At 49.6% G+C, this 24,176-nt stretch overlaps 1 protein-coding gene and 1 long non-coding RNA gene across 3 annotated transcripts in view; both read left to right on the forward strand.

Annotated features, from left to right (window-relative positions):
- Ephrin (ephrin) overlaps window positions 1-24,176 on the forward strand; it is a 605,464-nt gene that overhangs the window by 357,162 nt on the left and 224,126 nt on the right. The gene's annotated exons all lie outside the window — the stretch shown is intronic.
- Window positions 9,694-13,741, forward strand: LOC144162688 (uncharacterized). The gene is made up of 2 exons (XR_013320745.1): window positions 9,694-10,492; window positions 13,652-13,741. It is a non-coding gene; the product is annotated as an uncharacterized LOC144162688 (long non-coding RNA).

Consider the following 24,176-nt stretch of genomic DNA (forward strand, 5'->3'; position numbering starts at 1 on the left):
CTCACCCTGGCCGCTTCATTTTTGCGTTTTTGAGTCGTTTAACGGAGACTCTTAAGCCTTTCGGTTGGTTTCCCGGGTGCGTTCAGTAAGCAGTATTTCGTAGCTCTCCATAAAGGCTCACTTGAGTGAATTTGTCCAAGTGTTATTTGTGGCGGCGCTGCGATGTTTGAGCCGTGTCACTGATTGTCGGAGCTTTAAAAGAGCTGATCTGTAATTGGCGGAGAAGGGATCCAACCGCCGTGTGACGTTCGCTGCCTCCGCACCAGCTTCCTCAATGACGATACTCGACTCTGGGGTGCGTTTTTGTGCTGTATCAGCTTACTCGATGTTAATTTTTCACCAAGTTAATGATCGATGTCCTGTGCTTGCTTGTTCACGTGCAGGCTGTATATACACGTTAAACATGCCGGCAGTCCGCCAACGCAAATCCTGCTAACTTGAGAGTGCACAGTCGACGTCTTAGTCGTATAGTCGACGTCAGCAGATCGGCGGACAGAATGATTGGGGGAAGGAGGGGGGGTGGGGGGGGGGGGGGGGGTTGTAACGCACTTTCTAGACTCTTTTCCCGTTAAAATTTAGTAGGTCTAGCTGCGGCCAGGAAAGCTCTGAACTGGCCTTTCAGTTTACCTGTGAGTGCGATATCGAAGGCTTTATCAGTTAAGATGAGTCTAATACTGGGGCGACTGTCTTCATTTACGGAACCTTTTTTGAAGTAAGCATTTTGTTCTGTGAACCAAATTTCACGCGACTTCGCGGCTTCATCCCGTAACATCAGTCGTCAATGCGGTAGCTGGGAAGGAAGCTTGGCGATAAAAAGAGGCTGGAGGAATCTCTCACAAGGAAGGGAAAGGGGATGCCTTTTTTTCTTTTACTTTTTTGGTGAACCAGAAACGTGTATTTTTTTCCCTCTACTGGGAAATGCTAACGTTCAGTATGGCGAGGCCAGAGAAGGCTATGGTGTCGAATTTCGAACGCTTGGGAATTCTTCCATACGCCGAAAGCCCGTATCTTAGTGGTGGCGCCTTGATAACAAGCAACATTACCACGAAGGCCCGAGCGAAAATTCATCTTGCCTATCAGATGAGAGAAAATAGAGGAAAAGGAGGCAAAGTAGGTTGGGTTCCTCGTCAGGCTTCATAATATGTATGAAAGGTGCGTTCCTTGGTTTCGGAATTGTTGTTTGGAATCACTGGCAGAAAAGACGAGCGTTTTTTTTTTTTGTTGTTGTTGCTCGCTGGACCCTCAATGAAGCCCGTATGTAAAAGTACCGCGCTATGCTACCGGGGAACACAAGTGAAGCGGAACCTAAAAGGGCGCAACCGAGCATTCAAATTGGCCCTGGAAATTAACGGAGCGGAAAACTTTGAGGCTGGAATCCGTCGCCCCGGTCTACATCCCAGCCCCGCTTTTCATTTTGACGACATTGCTGCTCGCTGTCCTTTTGCAGTGATTACTGAGCTAAGCGATACTAGGTGCGCTGCTGTGGAAGGCTATCAAAATTTTAGTGGTGAAAACCTTCGTTGACCATGGATTCTTGTATACAGGCGTCCATAATCTGCTGGCAGGTCTGAAGCGTAAAAACGCTAAAACTAACGATGATTATGGTTATGGATGAACGCTTTTTACGACAGATGACTATAAAAAGTACCCATTTGTCCTGCTCCCCCCCCCCCCCCCCCCCCCCCTTTTTTTTTCCCTTTCCGTCTGGCGCCCCTATCGGTACAGCATAGATTGATTGGAACGGTCGGTCGACATTTTTGTTTTGCTTCATTGTTACCACCATCATCAACCGATGTTTGTCCAGAGCTGGACGAACGCCTCTTATGGACCTCCAACCGCTCCTGTATACACCTCCAGCCGCGATTGAAAAATTACATCGCTCTTGTGGACCCTTACAGACTTCAGGCATTCTGAAAATAGTTTTGCAATTACAATGTCTCCTCCCCCATTTAGGTGATCCACGGCTATTTCGTCGCTTTGTTCAGCTTTCCCTCTCTTCATCGCCTTAATTTGAGCGGCCTTTTTAACCTCTCAAGTTCCTCGCGATCTAGGTTTGTAGGCTCGGTACTTCAACAACCTGCGATAGCAAGGTGCTCAGGTTCAGCACCAACCAGTAATCGCGTGCGCTTGACCTTGCCTACACAGCCTGCACAGTTGTCACTTAGAAATGGAGTCGATTTCGTTTTCCGTATATTATATCACCTATACGCGTTTTAATGCCTGGGGCTATAACTTTTCTGGGCACCACAGCGTTGCAACGGCGACCTATGTTGGTTGCATGTGTTCGGGGAAATTCTTAAACCTTAGGCCGTTCAAACGTGGTTTTCCAACCATCGCTTTACCCGACTACCTATTCTTGGACACTCGTGCACAGACCACGACTAAACCGAAATTTGGCCTGAGTGGATACTATTCGTGTTTCCTTTTGTACAGCCCGCACTGTTTATATCATGCGGAAATCGGCTTCATCTTTGCGTTTCTGCATTTGCATTCGGCTGTTTTCTCTCCCAACCGAGACCGTATTATCTCACTTTGATTATACATGCGCCTGCACCACGACCAAACTTGGTGCTCACGACCACCACGACCAAACTTGAACGGTGGTGTCAGTTTCTTTTTTGTCTTCTCATACGCCACACACAACCCATTACTAGCTCGATGACCCTCAATTCGCATTCGCCAACGATCATTGCGGTAAGAAATGGACTCCGCGAAGAGTAACAGCGCAAAAAAAAAATTCAATAGCCCTGACAACGTACCAAAGAGAGAGAGAGAGAGAAACGAAAGCTGGGAGGCGAAGAGCAGGGAGCGCGCATAGCGCCCTCAGTCGCGCCCGCGGCGCCGACCGTGCGGGGCAAAACCTGAGCGTTGCTCGTTCAAAGAGCAGCCCCGTGCGCGGAGGGAGCGAAGCTCCGAATTCCATTTGCGCTAAACCGATTCTGGGAGTGCCCGGGGAAGATTGAGGCAGTCGCTGCCGCCGCCGCCGCCGCCACGGGGCCCTTCTTCCCCTGCCCTCCCCGCCGCTCCCCTGGTCTCGGCGACGAGACAGCGCGCTCCCGGAGAAGGGGAAGAGGGAGAACGGGGATAGGGAAAGGTGCCCAGAAGGAGAAAAAATAAAGAGCGGGGGATAAAAAGAGAAGGCCAGATATCACGCGGGGAAGATTCGGAGGGGAAGGAAGGGGCTATGGACTGTGCGCCGAGGGAGCGAACGAGCACAAAGCAATGTTCGGGAGAGTTGGAAAGGGGGTGGAGGATAAGGCGAAGAATAACTGCGGACTTGTGTGACGAAGAAAGAGGGTTGGGGTGACGATGGAGGGGGAGGATGGCGGAGAGGAGAACGGAATGAGGAGCGAAACGTAGCCAGAGATCGTACGGGAGAGATTTGGGAAAGAGAGGGGGGGGGGGGGGGGGGGGGGGGCGGAGACTGGGGTTAGGCTACGAGATCGAGGACAAATCTGGAAGCGGAAGCCCGGGCCGTTGCATTCTGAGGTTGGCGGGGAAAATAGGTAAAAAAGAAAGAGTGAAATTGGACGAGGCGAGATGAGGTGGAGATGTTAAGTGTAATCACGAAAAAAAAAAGCGCCTCGGAATTGATGGTAGATTGACGGGCTAAAAGCGGAACCGAAAAGACTCTGTGATGTGACCCGGGGAGACGCGGGGGAGGGAGTTAGTGATTGGTAAGGGAACCGTGGCGCTGTGAAAGAAAGCAGCGCCGAAATTTGATCCGGGTAGCTCAATCAACGCACGCATTCTTTTTAGTGGTGGCACTGTCGAGGTTTTAGTACGTCTTTATTTTGTTTTACAGCACAGAAGGCTGTCATCGATCCGCATCACGGTTCCGCAAAGAGAACTGTACATTTGCTCCTAGGCAGGAGAGCTGTTGGCTATCGTTTACGCCTTGTCGGTTATCTGGTGCAAGCTTGTTTGGATTAGTTTAGTAAGTTGGCTCACCGGGTAAGCTCTGAGTCACAGAAAGAACGATCAGAACTGGTTCTTGGGTATGTTGATGGTTTTGATCAAGTGAGTGAGTGAGCATAACTTTATTGAGCCCGACACGGAGGTAAGGGAAGAAGTGAGATGGGCGTGTAAGGACAAACTCAAGACGAGGGCACCGAGAGAAGCGCTCATCCTTTATTATTCATCTATTGTACTCGTCTAAAGTTTGTACTTGTCATCTTTATGATGGGGGAGTTTGCGCAGCAGACCTCCTTCATGAGACTTTTATTCGATCTGACACCCTTTCTGACCCTCAGTCATGGTTCGCTGAATAGTACTAGCGCCATGTATGCACAGTTCGGTGGCGTCCGGCGCATGATGCTAAACACATGCTGTAAAGCGTGCTTTGGCTTTAACAGGTGTGTAACGATGGACGGCTTGGTGTACACTAGAAGGAAGCTGTACATGTAAGCATGCGGATGATGGTGGAAAGCCAGCTTCACGAAAGAGGACATCTGTGTAGAGCAGTATAAAACTTAAGAACTCGGCAGTGAAAATCCTAGTTGGTAGTGCCCCGCAAGATGAATGTAAAGAGAAAGCAAGTAGTTTAACATAATTTTAACTCGAAAACACGCCTGGGCGCACGAAACAGGGCCCAGAGACATGACAGTATCTGGATGCGTGCCTCGGGATACCGCGGATATTGGAACTAAGGTGACAGATGGAGTGCACATTCACCGTTGTGCTGCGATTTCCAAACACTTTTTTGTTGTGCTGTCGCGCAGCCGTGAGTCGATGAGCGCGCCGATGAGAACAGCCATGCCCATCCCGCCTTCAAACGTTTTGATCCAATTTCGATACACCAAACGACACAATGACGCGTGCTGATATGTTCGACATAGACAAGTGCAGACGCTGGATGAACGAGTGATGCTCAGAGAAGTGAGCCGGAGGGAAAGGTAATGAATCTAATTTCTTAGGGAGACAGGGGAAGTGTCCATCTGGAGCGAGCGATTGGCCGAGAAAGCGTACAGGACTGTACATGCTTCGGTGTACGATCCGAGTGCGGCGGAGGGGAGTCCACCGGGACCATTAATTGGTCCGGCCCATTCTGTGTCGTGCTATGCTGCCCGCCTTCCGTTCCCCAAGTGCTTCGTCGGCTGTGTACTGCAAAGGGAGACTTGGGGCAAGGCCTGTGCGGCCTTGCCAATCGCCTCTTGTCCGCTTTTGCCTTCCACGCGAGTTACGATTGTCACGAATGGGCCTCCGCGTCCGCTCTGAGTGGCTCCTTGCGAAGGGACAAGCCGGCGAGAAGGGACGCTCAAGAGTCTGATTAAAGTACCGCCTATAGCCGGGCTCACTGCTGTCGACTTCCCTTTTTTTTTTTTTTTGGGGGGGGGGGGGGGGGGGGGCGCGTGCTGGAATTGCTTCCTATTCTCATGGCTGGTTGTTCTCCGACCGGCGTAGTTTGTATCGTACATTTTGTGAGGCAACGTTTGGGGAAAGTTTGTTGTGTTTCCTGTGTTGTCGATGTTGTATCTCTGATGAGCTTAGAGCGCTTCGGTATACTTTTGGTGATGCCATTGTGAGGGTAGTTAATTGAGTGTCCTACTTTGCGCTGATCGCTTAGGTTGGGATTAAAGTCACCTGCTCTTTGCGATAGTGTTGTTTGAGAACGCATTTTGCCGGTCGCTATTCTTCCGAGCCGCTCGTTCTGCTCGACTCTGCAGTTGATGCATGCACCCGGTACAAGGTAGTTTCGTGCAAAGATCTGTCGATTGTCCATTGAACGCAATCGTTCAGTGGGTAAAAAGGAAATGACAGTGTCATCGTTGAAATACTCAGCGCTTCGTCTCGTCTTGCTTGTTTCTCTTTCGTCTATTTGTGAGGCACGTTATATGAAAATGGCGTTTCTCGCGGGATGGTGCCAAAACAGGATGAGCTGAAGCAAATCCGCTTATTTAGAACGGACGGTTGTTCAATTCCTTCGCAAAGAAGTAAACTTGGTGTCTGAATGGAATTGCTAAGTATAATACTACTACTTGTATTTAAGATCTTGCATGGATGTTTGATCTTGCAAGCACGTTTTTCTTAGCGAGGTACTGGCGATATGCTTTATACATATGTCGAAGTATCGCTGCTCGGTGCCCTCAGTCTTCGGCGTGGCTTGTGGATCAAGAAAAGAAAGAAAGATAAAAAGGAGGTTGCGGTGCTTCAATTTGCCTACTGAGTGGATGAGGCGTTCGGCAGCTTAAGGCGTTCTGGGTTTCGGTTAGTCCAAGTTCAGGAATCACATGTGCGTGTTTACGACGAGCGATTGTGACAGCAATCACGGATTGATCGAATTTTCGTTGCACTTTGTATCCGGGTTCATTTCTGTGCGTTCTTTTATAACAAACATCATGTGCAAGGAGAGGAATATATAATGCCTCGTTACAGCGAGGCCTGCACTGTGCAAAAAAGGCCCGTCATCGTACATCACTTGGCAGCGTGATACGGTACACAGAAGCGCCGCTACCGCTCGCTGTCGCCCGCTTTAGAGAAGACGTTACGTCGGATATACAAAAACGCCCGCACGAATGGCTTATAGTTGAGGAAAGTGATGAATGTGACGTCTCAAGCGGCTGTCTCGCCAAGACTGTCACGAGTAGTATTTACTACTCGGCTGCAGCCTTCTCGGGCGGCGCGTTGCTCCAAAGCGCTTCCGAAGGGGGGTGCAACGAGGCTGACGGAAGAGACGGGTGTTTGGGGGAGGGGGGAGAGATGTCGCCAGAGTTACGGCTTCTTTTGGGGACTCACGGCCCTGACACTTGCAGCCTCCGCCTGAACACATGGCGGTGTCACATTCATCAATCGCGTATAGCGAAACCTCCGCCACACGTTGGCTCTCTGATTACTGAGAAAGCGAACGACCTGCGGCGCGAACTTTAAAGCGGGGTTCATTCTAGACAAGCGTAAGGCGGTGTAACAGGTGGCCCTTATTAGCGCAGCCTAGTGTCACTAGATAAGTTATAAGAGTAGCGGCATTCAGGCACGCAAGTCAGCAACGGCGGCCATTTTGGTGTTTATCAGTGTTTGGAGATTGCCTCTTCCATGGCCTCGCCGCTTACTTCTACCGGGTGTTTGTTAACAGCACTGCCAAAGATACAGCAAAACGGCATCTTCGTACGCCCTTCTGCTGCTGAAATGCTGCTACAAGCGTTATCTTTGATTCGTGTTCGGAACAACGTTAGTCGCGCGCAGCCGCAGAGCAGGGAGGACAAGCTAAGTATTCCACAGTTTACTGACTGAAAATACACAAGCAACAAAATGGCAGCGCCCATGAACCGTCGCAGAGTAAACAAGTATCACGTGATGCGAACTTACCAATGATCATGGCGGCGGCACGGAACAATAGAAGAAAGGAGTGCCGATACTCTGTAACCTTATCTAGTTACACTAGCGCAGCCTATGGGTAATCCCACCACCTGCGCATGCGCATCGCTGTCTAGAACATGCTGAGCTAATGCTGAGGCTTAAAGAATGAAAATGTCTTCTACGGAGTGCGCAGCGCTACCCTTACAAAAATGGATTTTGAGTTTCAATTCTTTTCCTGTTGAGTTTTAATTGAATCAACAGAAACTTAATTCAAACTCAATTGGCTATTGAGATGTGTCAGTAGAAACTCAAAAGGATTTGTATTGAGAAAACGCAATACAAAAATAATTGACACCAGTCTATTGAAACTCTTTGGAGAACCAATTGACAAAACTCATCAGGCTGAAACATACACTTTGAAGGGCTATTTTTTTCAGCGCTGCCCTCTGTGTCTGCTGAATTAAGACTACTAGGTTACTTTTATGTTTTTTTATTATACATTGACATTTCTATTGAGTGCAGTCAATAAAAAGTCAACAAGGTTTCAATGGACAAAACTCAACAGAATATCAAATGACTTCGTTTAATTGAAACTCAATAGAGTTTCTACTGACAAAAATCAAGTAAAATTGAGAGTCGAGCTAGTTGGTGCTACGTTGTTTAAATATATACCAGTGTCCTTCTTTTTTGTCCATGTTTTATGGTTCGAGCTTAATTTTCAAAGCTGATAAAACTCCTTAGGCCAGTAGCCTTTACCAGCAGCATCTTCGATTGATTGATTGATTGTAGGGTTTAACGCGCCGACGCAACGCAGACGATGAGGCGCGCCGTAGTGGAGGGCTCCGGATTAATTTTGACCACCTGGGGATCTTTAACGTGCGCCGAAATCTCGCACACACGGGCGTTTTTGCTTTTCGCCTCCATCAGAAAAGCGGCCGCCGCGGCCGGGAATCGAACCCGCGACCTCGTGCTCAGCAGCGCAACGCCTGGCAGCATCTTCGCCCAAATAATAATTATACCTGCTAAGTGGGGAAATCAATTATATTGGACAATTTTTGACTGCATTTCCTCAAATACTGCCGCAACATGCTTTGCACAAAACAATGGAAATAAACATTGACAAAACTCTAGTGACTCATCTCTTCTGGCACGTGACTCCCGCGGAATCGTTTCCTTGCTATAGCAGCGCATTTTCTTCTTTATACCTTAGCACGCATTGATATAATGAGTGAGCAATCTCCACTACTGCTGCTAAGCTTCCGCTTTAGCGGCAGTGGACATATTCGAAGTCAGTCTTCCGGGAAAGTTGGAGCGGAATCATGAAGCATGCATATCTCGCCGGGAAAAAACGGAAAGGCGGGGGGGGGGGGGGGGGGGGAGGGGGAGGCTACACATCTCGGGTCCCAGTTCTGGGGACAAAAAAAAGTCGTCACTCCCCCTACCTCTTTTCACACATACAATGCTGTGATACCTTGTGTTCCGGGAAGGTAGGTGGGGAGGAGGTACATTTAAAACGCGATTCAATCTGCTACATCTACAAAAGGCATATGTGACATCGCATCCTAGTGCGATGATTCAGTGTTTTTCTGTGGAGGCACGATACTAACAGCGCTGTTTTGCAGAAATGAATACTTATCTCACAAACCCAAACGCACAAGAATATTCCAGTGACGAAATTGTGCCTATAAACACTCAGAAAAAAAACAGCAAAACTTTGGTGTAAATCCCTAAACTTCGAAAAAAGAACAATTAAATTTTTGTACACAGCGAACTTTTAAAACAAGCGAACGCAGGCTTGGCCTCATCGTCGTTCACTCGTGAACTTCATTACTCCAGTTATCACTCGCGCACCCCGCCGTGGTCTGAGCCCAAGGACGCGAGTTCTATTCCCCGTCATACATAACTTTCCTTGAGGATACCGTGAACTGTCTATGATAACAACAGTAGAACAGCAATGTGGAATGCAGAGAATTCCACAAGGAGCAAACGCGCATCTACGCTCTATTAAAACAGGTGAAAACAGTTCTTTCACTGCAAAAGAACTCCGTACGCCAGTCCAAGGCGCCGCCGCTCATACGAACTGAACGAACGAACAAACGAAGAAAACAATGAAGAAAGACAAACTGAAGCGCTGATTAACAACTCATCTTTACTGCACAGGGTCACAAAAAGAAAGAACGAGCCTGACACTGCTTCACGCCACTACAAAAAAAAAAAAAGAGAAACCGAACAAATTAGTGGGCTGGCGTGCTGCTTGTTACACTCCGAACCGCTCTCTCGCTAACGATGTCAACACGTCCGCGGACTACGTTTCTCAAACACAAGCGCCTAGCAAATATCTTGCGCCCGCAAGCAGATCAAGAACTTTGAAGCTGTTTTCAAAGATTGGACTTCCCAGAATTCTTCCGTCCTCTCTCCTGCTGCAGTTCGCCGAAGCGGGCGCCCGGACACAAAAGACGTGCCATCCACCTCCACACCCGGCGATAACCAGTTCTTTTGGTTCCTCTGGCACCCTCCCACGCTAAGCTGAAGTGACCGCGCTGTCACGAATGTCTAGTACGCGGCGTTGCCACTGCCGCCAGTGGCGCTGACAGCCAACATTGCGACCTCGGCGGAGTTCGGTTATCTGCAATATAATATTATTACTGCTGCTAGAGGGGTTGGTAATAATTCTATAAAATATTATTGTAAATATTAACATAGGACTCACAAGCCGCCGTAGGTTTTTTTGTATATCTCGTGTCAATGTTTTCACGCTCAGTTTTCACAAGAATGCGTAGCTGTGGCATAGCCATCGCAAACCGACTTGAAACCAAGCCAATGTCGCTTGGTCGCAATCCCGGATGTGCGGGGTCCGGCGTGGTGCGGTCGTGCGGTCGTTCTCGCTGTTCTGTGCAAATTTATAGCTTTCCTCGTGTTGTTGGCGATTTATGTGCCGTGTGCGAATCTTTTCAACCAGCATCGAAGGTCAGACATTGCAGTGCAGCTGGCGATACATCGAATTTATTGAAGGAAAAGCCATCGTATGCGCTCTTCTACCGCCGGTGAACATCCTTTGTGTGTCGTGTTGTGTTTGTGCGCTGTGATCGTACGGTGAAGAAGCTTGCGAAGTGAGGTGTTACCATCCCTGTTAGCCACGCTTTGGAATCCGTCAATTTCACCACGCTGGGAGCCCCGCTGGGAGCGACGTTGTTATAAGGTAAGTTCATTCTTTCCGAGCGCTCTTGTGCAGTGCGCGTCAGGCTTGTCAAGGGCAAGCGAGCACGCGGCTTCGGAGCATGCTGGCGACATCTGCTGATAGCTGCTGGGTTAGAGATAGCTTGCCATTGCGCGTGCGTGGATCTCGGACAGGCCCTGGCCGGTCGTCGTTCAGCTTTGGCCTCTAAAATTTGGAGACACCACCACCCGCAACGGGTGCTTCTTTTCTTCGTGCCAGCCGTGAGCGGTGACGCCGGAGATCAGTGCGTTATTTGACGCGGTGCATTATCACCCCAGGGACTTACGTAATCGCACAACAGGTTCGACCGAAATCCCTGCAGTGAATTCTTGTTGCGTGCTTTCCGTTTGGTGCGCTTGAGATGCAGAAGATTGGCGCTCGTTGCTTCATGCGATTACGTAACTGCCTGCGATAAACGCGTCAAACGGCGCGTCTATCTGGCCTGTCACCGCTCATGGCTGGCACTGGGGAAGACCAGTGCCCCTCGTGGGTGGTGGCGTCTGCAAATAACAGTGGCCCATGCGAAATGACGACCGGCCCGACCCTGTCCGAGATCCGCGCACGCGCAATGGCAAGCTATCTCTAACCCAGCAGTTATCAGCAGATGTCGCCAGCACGCTCCGGAGCCGTGCGCTCGCTTGCCCTAGACAAGCCTGACGCACACTGTACATTTCATCATGACAAATGTTGTGCAGACCTTCCTGAATGGCGATACTCACGACTTGGTTATTTGTCGGTATATGAACAGTGTTTTTATTCCCGCCGTCTCCAGATCGACCTAAAGGGTATGATTTCACTTCAGCCTTGCAAAAATACTGTACGTAAGTGTAACAAATTGAAGGGGGAGGCTATTGTACCGGCACACAACATTTTGACATCAATCAGTGTTTTATTGTCTTCCGCGCTGCTGTATTGCTTTCGCGTGTTCTATATTTGTATGTATCTTAAGCTAAAGATCTAACAAAACCTTTGAAGGCAATTGACGAATGAATAAAATCCCAGATGCAGTGCCGCTACAGAACGGAGCAGCAGCCATGAATTACCTAGTACGAAGTGTCATAAAAAAAGAAAGAACACCATGATGAAGATAAATAAAATGTTTGACGAACGAAGTTAACGAAAATGAAAAAAAAAATGAAAGAGGTTGAATCGAACAAGTGCCTGTCGGATCAATAACAAACGCACGAATACTGTGCCATGCAAGCACACCTGACAGCGCTAGGCTGAGAGGCAGATCTACCAGTCACAAACAGGATAGTGTGTTCAACCAGTTAGGAGACATGGCGGTAAAATATACTTGCAAGCTAAAGTGCTGGCAGCCAGCAATATATTTGCGTATTAATTTGAACGATTGCTTGGAGAAAGAGCGTTCCCTGAGTGCAGAGCAGTGACAAATGTGGCCTAAACCGTATTTCATCCCAGCTAAAAAAATAATGCCCAAGAATATAACAAATTCATTGATTGCTTTTGGAAAATAGAGACTATGTATCCGCAGAAGGTAGGGTTTAAACCCAAGACATCTTTACACAAGTCTGATGTGTTACCTCGGCACCCTAAAGGCAAGCAGACACTTTGGCTTTAAAACCAATGCAGAAAAAAACCTGCTGCGTTAGTAGTAGTTGGAAACAGACTGCACACTGTTGTAATATATTAGTCTTTTACCACTAAGTGCCAATTCTCTCCATGTATCTTTCCGTGAATTTCTCATTTGCCAATTTTTGTCACAGGTGCTAGGCAGCTTGCGCTAGAACATGCACAGGCGTCAAACTTTCAAACTGATGAATACCAGTTTTGACTTAAGCACTTGCTCGACTTGCTAGCGTAAATTGAAATTTGCCATTGCTTCTAATCACAACCTGCTGACTGCCTTTCTCGGAGCAGTTTTGAATAAGTTGGGCTGAATGTGGTGTGAGTAATAGCAAAATCACTGAATAACATTTTGGCTGAATGTGGCATCAGACGTGCCACTGACTGATGCTACACCGGCATTGCGCGAGGGCTTAGTCAATCTGTTTTGACAGATGTTCAGCCTCTAGGAATTACCCAAATGATTGGTCGGCATGGTATCACTATACTGTTTTAGTGCTGCTAGTGTATAGAAAATCTCGCCAAGCAAAGGGATACAAGCTTTTAAATTATTTCTCATTTACAGAAACTGATGTTTTTCCCCTCACCAAACAAAACTGTTTCGTGTTCTCCTTGTGTGTAAACTGGCATTAGACGGCCTTGTTATACTGGTATACCCCTCTGGCATTGTTATGATGAAGGCAAAAATGTGGATATACCCATGTCTCATATGATCCCTTTAAGCTGCTGCTTAGTGCTACTTGTTTGGTAAACGTACTGCAAGGCACACACCATACTTCAGCGTTACAAGAGTGTAAAAGACTGCGAAATTCAAGTTATGTATTTTTCCTGTCACGTTCTTTTTGCCACGTTTTTTTTCCATCACGGTTCATGTATTTTTTCCACTAGTCGGTAAGCACAAAGTATTATGTGCTCATCCATTCATAAAGCCATTTGCGATGATTGCCTGATGTAGTAACTTTAGATTACAGTACCATCTGATCCTAGTTTTTTTTAATCAAGGCTTGTTTTGTAAACAAGTTCATGCAAGTTGACAATTTTCTAATTTTGTTTTATGAGATTTCAAGCATTAAAATTTCAAAAAACAAAATCCACAGGTTGACAGGTATGCTTTTGCACAGGTTTGGGGTTTCTCCTGTCAGGTAGTGGCTCTACCAGTCTTTATAGGCCTATTTGGATTTCTTTTGGGCCTGAAAGATGTGGAAGACACGATTACGGACCCATGCGGGTGATTTTTTGGCTCCCTGCCGCCTTGAAACATAGTCGTTCCTGTAGATTTCAGGCGCCTTAATGCGGAAGGCATTCAACTAAAGGCATTCCACTCCCTACCAATTGTAGAATTAATTGATGCGGCTAGCTTGGCTTACGGCATTAAAATCTGAGGAAAGCTTATACATTTGTTGAACTGCTATCTCCCTGCTTTCCAAACATACAAGCCAGGTAACTTTTAAAATAGCCAGGTACTTAAACCAGCATGCTTAATGAGAAGGGATGCAATCATCATTTCGTACTTGACTGGTGGAAACAAACAAGTCTGTTTCTTGTATTTTGCAGGCTACACAGTCAAGTAGGCAAGTGGACCCTGCGAGGCTCCAGCCCTCCCGTGATGCTTTCGTGAGCAATAAAGCAAGCTTTGCCATGCAACACCTCACTATTTCGCCTGCTCATTGGACACCTTGACGACAGTTTTTAGAATGTTTTTGCAATATTGAAGCAGACTTAGTATATATTTAGTACAGTTAACTGAACTTTACTATGCAATTGTTGAAATAACTTGACAAAAAACTAACAGGAAATCAAACGGGCTGTCTTGAATATGCTCAGTAGGTTTTCATTTGACATTTCTCAACAGGAACTCAACAGGAGAATGAATAGAGAGTCAACACAGACTCAACTGGAACTCAACAGACTTTTCTCAATAGACTTTCAATTGACACGTCACAACAGGAACTCAACAGGAAAAGTGTATTGAGACTCAACAGAAAGTCAATTGAAAATCAACAGACATGTTGACTATAGTCAATAGACTTTCAATTGAAACTCAGCGTTGAGTTTCAATTGAAACGCGGCGGCCAATTTTCAACGAGAACTCAATACAAAATTTCTATTCAAAGTCAATTGACTGTCAACACAATGTACTGAGTAAAGTCAATTGACTTTCAATTCAATCTCAATAACCATTTTTGTAAGGGTAGCGCCGATTCAATTGGCTTAGCCGACAGGTTCATCTAATGGAAAAGCGTGGTTGTGCGGGCTTGTTGGTACACACTTGACAGAGAATAACAGCGCTTAAACGGGACGCAAGAAAGATTGACAAGACAAGGCGCGCCTCGTCTTGTCAATCTTTCTTGCGTCCCGTTTAAGCGCTGTTATTCTCTGTCATCAAATGGCGCATGCGCAGCGCTGTCTGTAAAACATGCCGAGGTATTACCGAGGCTTGAAGAATGAAAACGTCTACAGGGTCCACAGCGGCCCTAATACGTGAAACAAGTGAATACGATATAATAATAAAAAAAAAACGACAATGGATCTAGCGATGAAGGAATTGGATGCCGTCTTTCAAGGCCAATCAGAAAGCGTGCTGGGGGCCGTACATATCCGCTTTTTTTCTTTCCCCGTCACTGTGAAAATGTAGATGGTGTCTTGCAACCCTACATTGCCGTTTCTTCTCCTTGATTCACTGCGTGGGATTGAACCGTTTCCGTTTACCCTGTTTTGCGTCGCGCCCATCGACTATCGACTCGGGTTGGAGTGGGATTGGAACCGCGAATACACAGGACACTGGGGATAATAGCGGGGTTGGTGCAGTTGGGGAGTAACTTCGCTAGGCCGCCCGCAAATGTAAAAAAATCAACTACCCTCTGCAGAAACAACAGCGACGGGGGAGCGCCAAGCTTTCCAAAATGGAATTTAACACCAAGCGAACAAACTTAGAAGCGAGCAACTGTTTCTTCTGGATGTTTTACTGACTGCCCCGCGATTCTGCTCTCTAGTGCTTTACTAATACGGGCATTCCACACTCTTAATAAAAAAGGTCGTAAAAAGGTAGTAATGACCTTATTTACTAACTGCTTACAAACCTTACTACCCCGCGGTTTTGTACGTAGGTTCTGCCACTAACAACTGCATGGTTAGGAAATTAACTGAGTGTAGTAAGTAGTATGCACTAGATTAAGGTCGTGCTTGTGACTAGGTTATGCATGGCGAGTTAGTAAACGCGTGTAGCTCAGAAGAGTGTTATCGCTAGGACTTTACTAGTGGAGGTAGTGTGCTACCGCCTGCTTCAGTTAGTAACCCTGACCAGTGCTACATTTACTACCTCCAGTTACTAAGTACCTAGTGTATACTGGGACAAGTAACTTGTTAGTATTCCATTAGTGAATGCCCCGGCCTTTTTTTACGAGTGCATGGTTTTCGCTGGCATTGAATCGTCGTCATCGTTAGACGGAAGGGTGGATGATTTCTCTGTCCAATTTTGCGCGTCCACGCACCCCTCTCCAAATGCAAGCGGATTCGACCGTGCCGCAATGGCACAGTCGGATAGAAGGTCTTTTTCATAACTCGAGGGACCCAGGCTCAATTCCGACTACGGAAAGCGTTTCAATTTTTCATCATCCCCAGGCATAGTTTGCTTTTCTGAAGTGCGTTTTGGGCGGACTACGGACGACATCGATGAGGGGCTGAAAGCTTCGCTTTAAAACACCAATTCCGAGAAAGAAAAAAAAAAACACCCTGCGTGTACTAAACGGGGGTGAATAAATCGGTTGAAAAAAGACAATCCGGTTCTGGAGCTTCTCTTCAAGCGATTTTTCTCGAAGGAATAGGTTCCCTTGCGGACCTTCTTCGAAAAAAAAAAAGTCAGTGTTTTGGCGAGTCGTTCAAGTACAGAGGCGCATAGACCATCGTCTCCATCAGCGGTACTTTACTTCCGCGCTGGCCTTAAATCGAAGCGGCAACCACGTTCTCAGCTGCAATGCAATTAATATATTGCGTAGAACAAGTATTAGTATCAATGTGAGGGTAGCAGCAAAGACTATAGCGCGTCGGTGAGTACATAGGAAACCAATCACCATGGACGTAATTTTGTGTCCCCGCCGTTCCTGCTCTTATCCAATTACAGTGAACGCTCGCGACAACAAATCCCTCGGTACCGCAAACTGGCTTCGTTATATGCAATGTTTCGTTAAAAGCGGGCACGACTTTCTCTGTATACTCTGCAGTGGGGCTTGTGAAAAAGTTCCATGAAAGCGAGATTCCAAACAAAGAGGTCTCGTTATGTCCTTTTTTTTATCCCATCCCACACAAGAGTGTTCATGTGTGAAGTAAGGTCAACCTTATGAGATGTGTAAGTGTATCCGGGTGCGGCAAAGCCCGAGTTGAACGCTGCGCTCTGAGCGGCCGCAGTGCATGGTGGCAGCATCGGGCGCAGCAGCGCGCGAGGAACCCAGCCGGAGCAGGCATGCCATGTGGCGACCGGCGCCCGCCAGTTCGGGCCCGTCGGTGCGGTTGTTGCGGCAGCAGAGGCGGCGGCGTCGGCGCGACGACTTTTCCGGGGCTCATTGAGAGTCAGGCTGGCCTCCGTCCGACATCCATCAAGGGAACACCCATGGGCGCCGCCATCTTCCACTCTTCTCGCCCGAAACGCGCCCCTCTCTCTCGCCAGCTTTTATTCTATCCGACTAAGGTTCGGCGGGAGCAGTCCAGTTGGCGGCCGCCGAGGGGGCCGTCCAAGGAGGGAATGCTCCGAGCGGGATCGTGGGGTGCCCGCGGACTGGTTTCCAGGCTTTCTTTTTTTGGGGGGGCCGCTTATTCTTTCGCGCCGCGCAGACGGCAAGAACTCGGACGCCGCGTCGGCATCCAAGGTGCGATCGGCGGAATTCGGCCGTGTGATTGGCCCGGACGGAGAAACGTCACCGTGGGTGGGTTGCGGCAGCGCAAAGCCCCGACGAGGCGGACGTGGACGTGAAGATAGTCGGCGGGCTTTCTCACCTGGACGCGGGTTGAACCTTGCGTTCTCTCCGCGCCTTCCCTCTTCCGTTCGGGAGCGCGTTTTTCTGTCTGCTGCGTCACGGGGCTTTGTTGAGCGTCGTCGCCCCCGGTCGTTGTTGTTGTCGGCAGAGGTGCGGGGCGTTTGTTGCGTCTTCGCTGCGGGCACCCCGACGCGTCCGTCGTGCGTCCCTCTGCGCGTCGTCATTCCGTTCGGGTGCGCAAGCGGCGGGGTTGGGAAAACGCTGGAGGCTGTTTGAGCGGAGCGGAGGAAGGCAGCTGAAGCTGCGGAGCGCAGGTGGAGACGAAAATGGCTCGATTTTACCCAGTGCTGATATTTAGAAGAAGAAAAAACAAAAAAAGCTGAGGGCACGTCGGGACGCAGCGCCTCCTTTTTGAGTGTGCGTGTGTTTTTTAGGGGAATAGGTTTGTTTTTGTTGCTATGAAATGTTTCCCAGCGATGATGGTCACGGTGTTCCGCAACGGAATCGGGGAAGCCAAGAAGTGTTCGATACGAATGCGTGCGTGTCCTCCGCCACCCATGGCGTTCCATTCCAGCGCCCTACTGGTGAGGGGTGTGGTGTGGTGGAGTACCCTGGGGTTGTCATGGCTTGTTATGAAGGCGGTCAGACTGCGGACCAGTGACGGTGGGGGTTTATTTTAAATACACTTTAACGAACAGCGCTCCAGGCCCCGAGTCGTCCGGATAAGCTATCGCGGGCGGCCTCTCTGGTTCGCTGCCCGCAGACGACTGCCGTTCCCCGAGTCGCTCACACTGCCACGGCAGCGCGGTTCCGGGAACTCGACCGTGGTCCCAGCTGGAGCCTCGCCCGCTGCACCCGAATTCGCGGGCGCGCACACTGCGTATCCTTTTTACGACCGAACGCACAGCGGGCGGTCAACAGCTGCAGCACTTCGGCCTTGCCCAATAAGTTAAAGCTGGGTGTAACGAAGTTGACAAAGGTTCGAAATTTTTTAGTTACATGCACGTTTTGAGTAAAGGCTCGCTCGAATCAAGCAGAAACGAAGCCAAAATGCCAGACATAAGCGAAGGTGAACTCACCCTTTATGGACCTATTTCAGAGCTAGAAACTGCGTGAGTTGCGCCTGCTGCTTTCGCACTATACTCGGTGATAGCTGAAGAACGGCACCGGAAATTGCCGCTGTGCCTTATCACCGTAGCCGGATGTTTCTCCGCGCGGCGCAAGTAGGTCGTTACTGGGAATATTTTGAACATTGCGTGAGCCGTTGCCGTGATTTTTTGGACCTAATATGCTTATAAGCGACTCCAGTGACGTCAAACAAACTGCGTGAGACAAGGCAGACGATATCACGCATTCATAGCAAACCCCTTTCAAAACGCGCGCGCACTGACGTCATGGGTCCGGCGCTTTGACGGAGTGATACACTACATGAGGGGGTGCCGTTCTTGAGTTGTAACCGAGTATAGCTTAGGCGCTGCGCTACACGGTGCTCCGAAGAAACAAGGTAACTTATCACATTTGCTTTTTTACACTTTTTGGCGCCTTAACGCGTTTAAACTACCACACTTATGCTGAAGAGTGTAAACTTGTGCGCTTAATTGTCTTGAAAAGGCCCAACGTTTCCTTTTCTGGTAGCAGAACTCATCACCGATGAACCGGCGCTACAGTTAGCAGTGGAGACGCGCGACTGCTTCATTTCTCCGGCCGATTTGAGAGTCAGTGGCAAAAATAATGACTGAAGAGGTCGCACACGTGGTTACCTCAAGGTTAACGGCCGCGACGTTTCGTTACGTAGAGGTCGCAAGCACATGGGCTTCAATGGGGCCGGAAATGGGGAATTGAAAAACTTCGTTAAAGGAGCCATGAAGACAAAACACAAGTTGGGTTTATTAGAAAGACTGCTTAGTACCGATAAGAATGATACCAATATCATCGCAATCTTCGAACAAACAACGGATATATTAAAGGAAACGTGTGAAGCAGTCGCGACCCCCTAGCCAATTTCCCGCAACTTTTCTATGACGTCACGGAACCTTGTTTGTGCGATTGGCGGCCGCCTAACTGACCTGTCGCGACGACACATGACTGGACGTCTGTAATGGGTCCTCTAGTTCCATTTGACCGCATGACTTGAATGCTAACGTGCAGTTAACGCACTGAAAATTATGTTTTATTGTTGGCCCGTATGACGTCATTCTCGCTCATAACACGTCACTGTGGCGCGAAATTTGAAAGTTTTTAAATACTTCTTGCTTTTTTTTTTCGTTTAAAAAAATCTTTTGTGGCTGTAATGGAGCTGAGTGAGATTCTGAACCCTAGCTCTTTCAAATTACACGAAGTTGTATTTTCTCTTCATGGCTCTTTTAAATCCAGGAATTCTTTGCATAGAGGTTCGTTACATCCAGGTTTAACTGTATCTCTCTTTTTGAGCCGGCCGGAGCAGGGAGGCCGACTGCCCGTCACACGGCTGCAGAGCCCAAGCAGCAGCAGAGAGTCCCGCACTCAACAGGCTACGAGACGACACCGCGCTTCGGTTGTCAAGTGTTGTCGCTCCTCGGGAGCTTTCTCGAAGAGGGGACTATTATCCAACCGTGTGCCGGCAGTGCTTCGGTTAGACGGCAATTCGCCATCGCGATTACGATTCGGTTGAGACCTTTGTCGCGGTGATATTTCCCTAACACGCGACGTTGATCTCCTCCGCCTCGTCCGTTAAAGTTTGCGCGCAGAAGTGCAGGTCGACGAACGTGAAGAATAGCGACATTGATGATGACGACTGTGTTAATGATGGGCAACAAACGGTAAAGCAGCAGCAGAGGCGGTGTCAAGCCACAATTGATTCGCAAAATCCGAGAGTGCGTTGATGATGGCGGTGGTGGTGGGCGACTGCGACTACCTTGGCGACAATGATGGGGAATAAAATGGTGGTGGTTAGCAAAATAAAAAAAAAATGAAGAAAGAAAGCAACGCAAAGAAGAGGAAAGTGCGCAGGCCAAAGAGGTACATACGTATTCGGCGGCACCGACCGGTCTACTTGCCGAAGACGCCGCCGGTGCCTTGAGAGCCCCAGATCAACAACGCGTCAAATAGCCGACACGGAAACCGGTAGGTGCAAGTTTTGGCGAAGAGAAAACACACTCTCTCCATCGCCGTCGCCGTTCGACATGGGAGCCCCGACAACGCCGCCTGGGAGATATCTGCTGCGTGCCAACATGCGCGCACTCCCCCTGTTTTCTCTTCCCACCTTTTTGTTTACTTCGCGAAGGTATGCAGCGGCCGCCTGTGCTTGGTTCCTACGCTGACGCGCGTTTTGTTCCCCGCTCTCTGACTGCGCCCCGCGACGAATGTAGTGCGTAGGAATTCGTGTTCCTTTTGTTGGGCCGAACACGGGTGGAGCGCGCCGCCGTGAACACGCTGGCCTCAAACCGATCACCACTGTTCTGTCTTCATGACGCACCGTAGCCAAACGCATCGACGCAGGACTATGATGAGTAGGACCAAGGAAAAACAACTACAGTTAATGAATGCCCCACCACTACTATTTGTTTCTTTCTAGCACTCTTTGCCTGGAACGGAATAAGACTGTCCCGGGCATGGGTGGTCCACTCGGTTTCGAGCCTGGGTTATTATTTTTTTTTTAATTTATGTAGTCGTTTTGTTGCCCGCGCAGGCGTGTATGAATGGATCATTGTAGCCACAGCAAATTCCTTCGGACGGCGTTGATGGAACGGGAGCCCGCAAAGGCTGTTTCCTTGCGTGCGTGCCGCTTCCGAAACCGCCGCGTTTCCATTCCAATCGGGGGATCGCCAGCGGCATAGTTTCTCTCCGAGTCGTAACTCCCTCAGTACGCAGGTGTTGCGCCGGCGTCGTAGTCACAGACCCCTCCCAAACTGCGCACGCTGTAAGGTACCGCAGGTTCAAACCCACATCCTGTGGGTCTGCCCAAACAACGAGCCAATTAGGGCACACCACACTAAAGAGTGGCTGACTGCTGCGACCGAGTTGGAGGAGCAGAGGAGCCTGGCGGACTTCATCTTGAAGGCCACCAGAAGCTGCCTGCTGGAACGAGGCGGCTCTTAGCCTCCCCGCCACCTCCGTTTCCCCTTTCCTTTTGAATGGAAATAAAGTATTCTCTCTCTCTCTCTCCCGAGAGCACTTGCACTTTCGTAGTCATCCTTCGCAACGCTTGAAGGACTTAAGGAATTTCCGGTACAAGAACGCTAAGTACTCTCGCACGTGAACCAAAGTTAGCGTCACTTGGATGAGTCGACTGGGGTCGCCGGTTACGTGAAGTATATAATACCAACGCGGCAGCAGGTGCCCGCATGCGGGCGCGTTCCCCGCCAACAGCAGCAGCTCACTTCGATCGTCTCTCGCTTGTTTAGTTCCCCAGGCGTACTTGTCAGTTGCGCCCGGACGATGGCTTCGAATCGATGCGAGGCTCCTTGACGGACGGCGTGAGGCGACCGCCGATATGTCAGGGTTGTCGAAGCCGGTATCATTGCGAGCTGGGAAGGTGTACGCGGATGCGGGAGATTGTTTTTCCTCTTTAAAAGCGCGTATACACTTCCTGGTGTAGAAGACGCGATGAGGCTCGGCGTTATTCATGAGGTCGACACAGGGTGGAGTGTTACAAAGGAGATGCAGGGAGGTATGTACCAACATCGGCCGGAGTATGCACAGGCGACGGCGAAGAAGAAGAAGAAATAATTCGGAGATAGGAGGGATGCAGGGAGAAGAGAGAAGATGGATTCCGCCTTACAGGAGAGCCTCCTCCTCGGGGGAAGGAAGGCCTCATGTGTCGGCTTTCGGGACACTCAAAGGCGCAGGGGCGAGTGATCCATTCATCAGAGAGGGCGAGGGGGCTATAGGAACGGGGCGAGGGAGGGCGACGGGGCCCTTGTTGCGCCGGGGTCTTTGCTCCTTGCGGAACACAGATCAGACATGACCTTTTCGCTCCCGACCACATCGCGGCGGCGCTGTAGTTGCGCGCAGCACGCTGGAGACGCTGTCGGGTAGCTCGCCGGCTGCCAGTACATAGGCATGCCGAACACGTTCCCCGCGTACTACCCTATCACCCGCGCGTGCGTCCGATGCGCGCGCGTGCTTTCCGCCGATGCAGCCTTGGCCTTGCGTGGTCCAAGACATTGAGTGTGTGCTGCGTTTGCCGGCAGTGGACGAGCTGCAGGGTGTCGTGGGGGACGCACCAAGTGAGCACTTTGGTGCCGCTAAAATTGGAGCTATCGGGAAGTGGGGCTCAGCCGGACGCAGTGAGTGGATATTCATTGCGCGCAGTAGAGGCGCGAAACTGCGAGGCAATTAAAACACTCGGTGCAACGGACCGGACGCAGTGGTGTGATTGAGTCTTTGTCGAACCCTTAGTTAGAAGGCGTTCTCGAAGTATCTTTTGTGCCTGTGCACGTGGAATACGCCGTCCTCTTCTGTGGCTGGGTCCAGTACACACATGCGGCAACGGTAGTGATCTTAAGCGCTAGACACATGTACGACGGGAGCACGCGATTCGCATGTGACTTATCGTTATGACTTATTGTTAGGGCCGGTTTTGGCGGATCCTAACAATACGTCGTAACGATCAGTCGCATGCGAATCGCGGGCGCCCGTCGTACATGTGTCTAGCGCTTTATCTGTGGATGTTAGTCGCCGTGTAATACTCCCAATGTTCACATTATTCCGCTACGGTAATTTGAAATCGGACGAACGCGAAAGGTGTTATCGTGAAAGAGTGTCTTCGTAGCAGAAATGAGCGGTTCTCGCGGTGCGTCATGCCACGGAGGGTGGTTCGGAACATTTCCTTCCGACGGCCTGGATGCACCACCCAAGCTTAGTTTACCTCCTTGAAAGTGCCGGAAGCGTACATTAGACGGTGTTCCTATCTCCGAACTTTCTTCTACTGGTGGTCAGAGGTTGAATCGTCGTACAGGGGAGTTATGCGTACCATTGCGGCTCCTGTTGCATAGTCGGCCCGATTGTAGCGATGGGGGTCAATGTCGTTCAGTAATTGTTCAAAATTGTCGCAGCGCCTATCGTTTAACTATTCTTGTTTCGGGTCGAAAAATGACGGCTCATGCGGAGTTTTCGCGCGTACCACTACCTTGCATAGGGAGCTTCAGCGTAGCGCATAACATATGTTGCACTACCAACTATATCAGCTGGCTACCTTCAAAAATGGCGCGCAGTCCGTGCACGAAAGGTGAAGAACGGACCGGGGACGCATCGCTATAGTGCCGCGTCGTTTCCCGTCAGTGCTGAACGGGGATAGCAGGCACAACTCATGTCGTCTCCACCGCGCCGTGTAAGTTGCGCTTCAACTACTATACTACCTTCTGACTTAACTGGGCTGACTCGAACGGTGCTAACCTCGCGCTCTTGCGACCGCGAACCCTGCTGCACGCAAGTAGAGTACGTAGGTAGAAGTAGCCGCGGCTTCGTGCCGCGCCGGTCTTGATCGAGCGGCATTAACTTCTTCGACCGGCGCCTCGGAAGAGAAGAAGAGAGACGCCAAAGCGCGTCCCTGCGGGGCGTCCGTCGGCGTCGCGCCCATGGATCAACCTATCACGTGCGGCCGCTGCCGGCTGCTTCGAAAAGGGCGATTCAATCGCGCGTGTTATGGGCCGGCCCGGCATGGCACGCGCGTAATCCGCGCGCGCTCCCGCCCCTTCCGCGGCTAATCCGATACTCATCTCGCAGACTTCTGTCCCCTTCTTCGTGCTCCACGTCTTCGTTGTCTTTCCTTTTCTGACCGTCCGCCGACTGTCTTCTGCTCGTCGTCGTCGTCTGGTGGCATGCTCGAAGTGGTTTATACCGGGATGCGACCTGAACGGAAACCTGGTCGCGATTTTTTTTTTTTCGACGCGGATTGATTGATCTGGGTGCGGCAAGTTCTAATCCCCCTTCGTTTCCGTCCTTTTATGCGCGTTTTGTTTACATTTTCCCTCTCTCTAGCTGCTTTCACGGACTTTCAAATGTTCGCCGCATGGAAGGATGCATGTAGCTATAGTGCTCCTGTGAGGACTGAGTACTACAGCCGTCAACCACGTTAAAGTGAACTAGTCCGTACGTACGCACGAATACAGAGAGAGAGGGAGAGAGAA

Source organism: Haemaphysalis longicornis, unplaced genomic scaffold (genome assembly GCF_048455015.1).
Source record: "Haemaphysalis longicornis isolate Haplotype H1 unplaced genomic scaffold, Haemaphysalis longicornis Haplotype H1 scaffold_12, whole genome shotgun sequence".
NCBI classification, from domain to species: Eukaryota; Metazoa; Arthropoda; class Arachnida; order Ixodida; family Ixodidae; genus Haemaphysalis; species Haemaphysalis longicornis.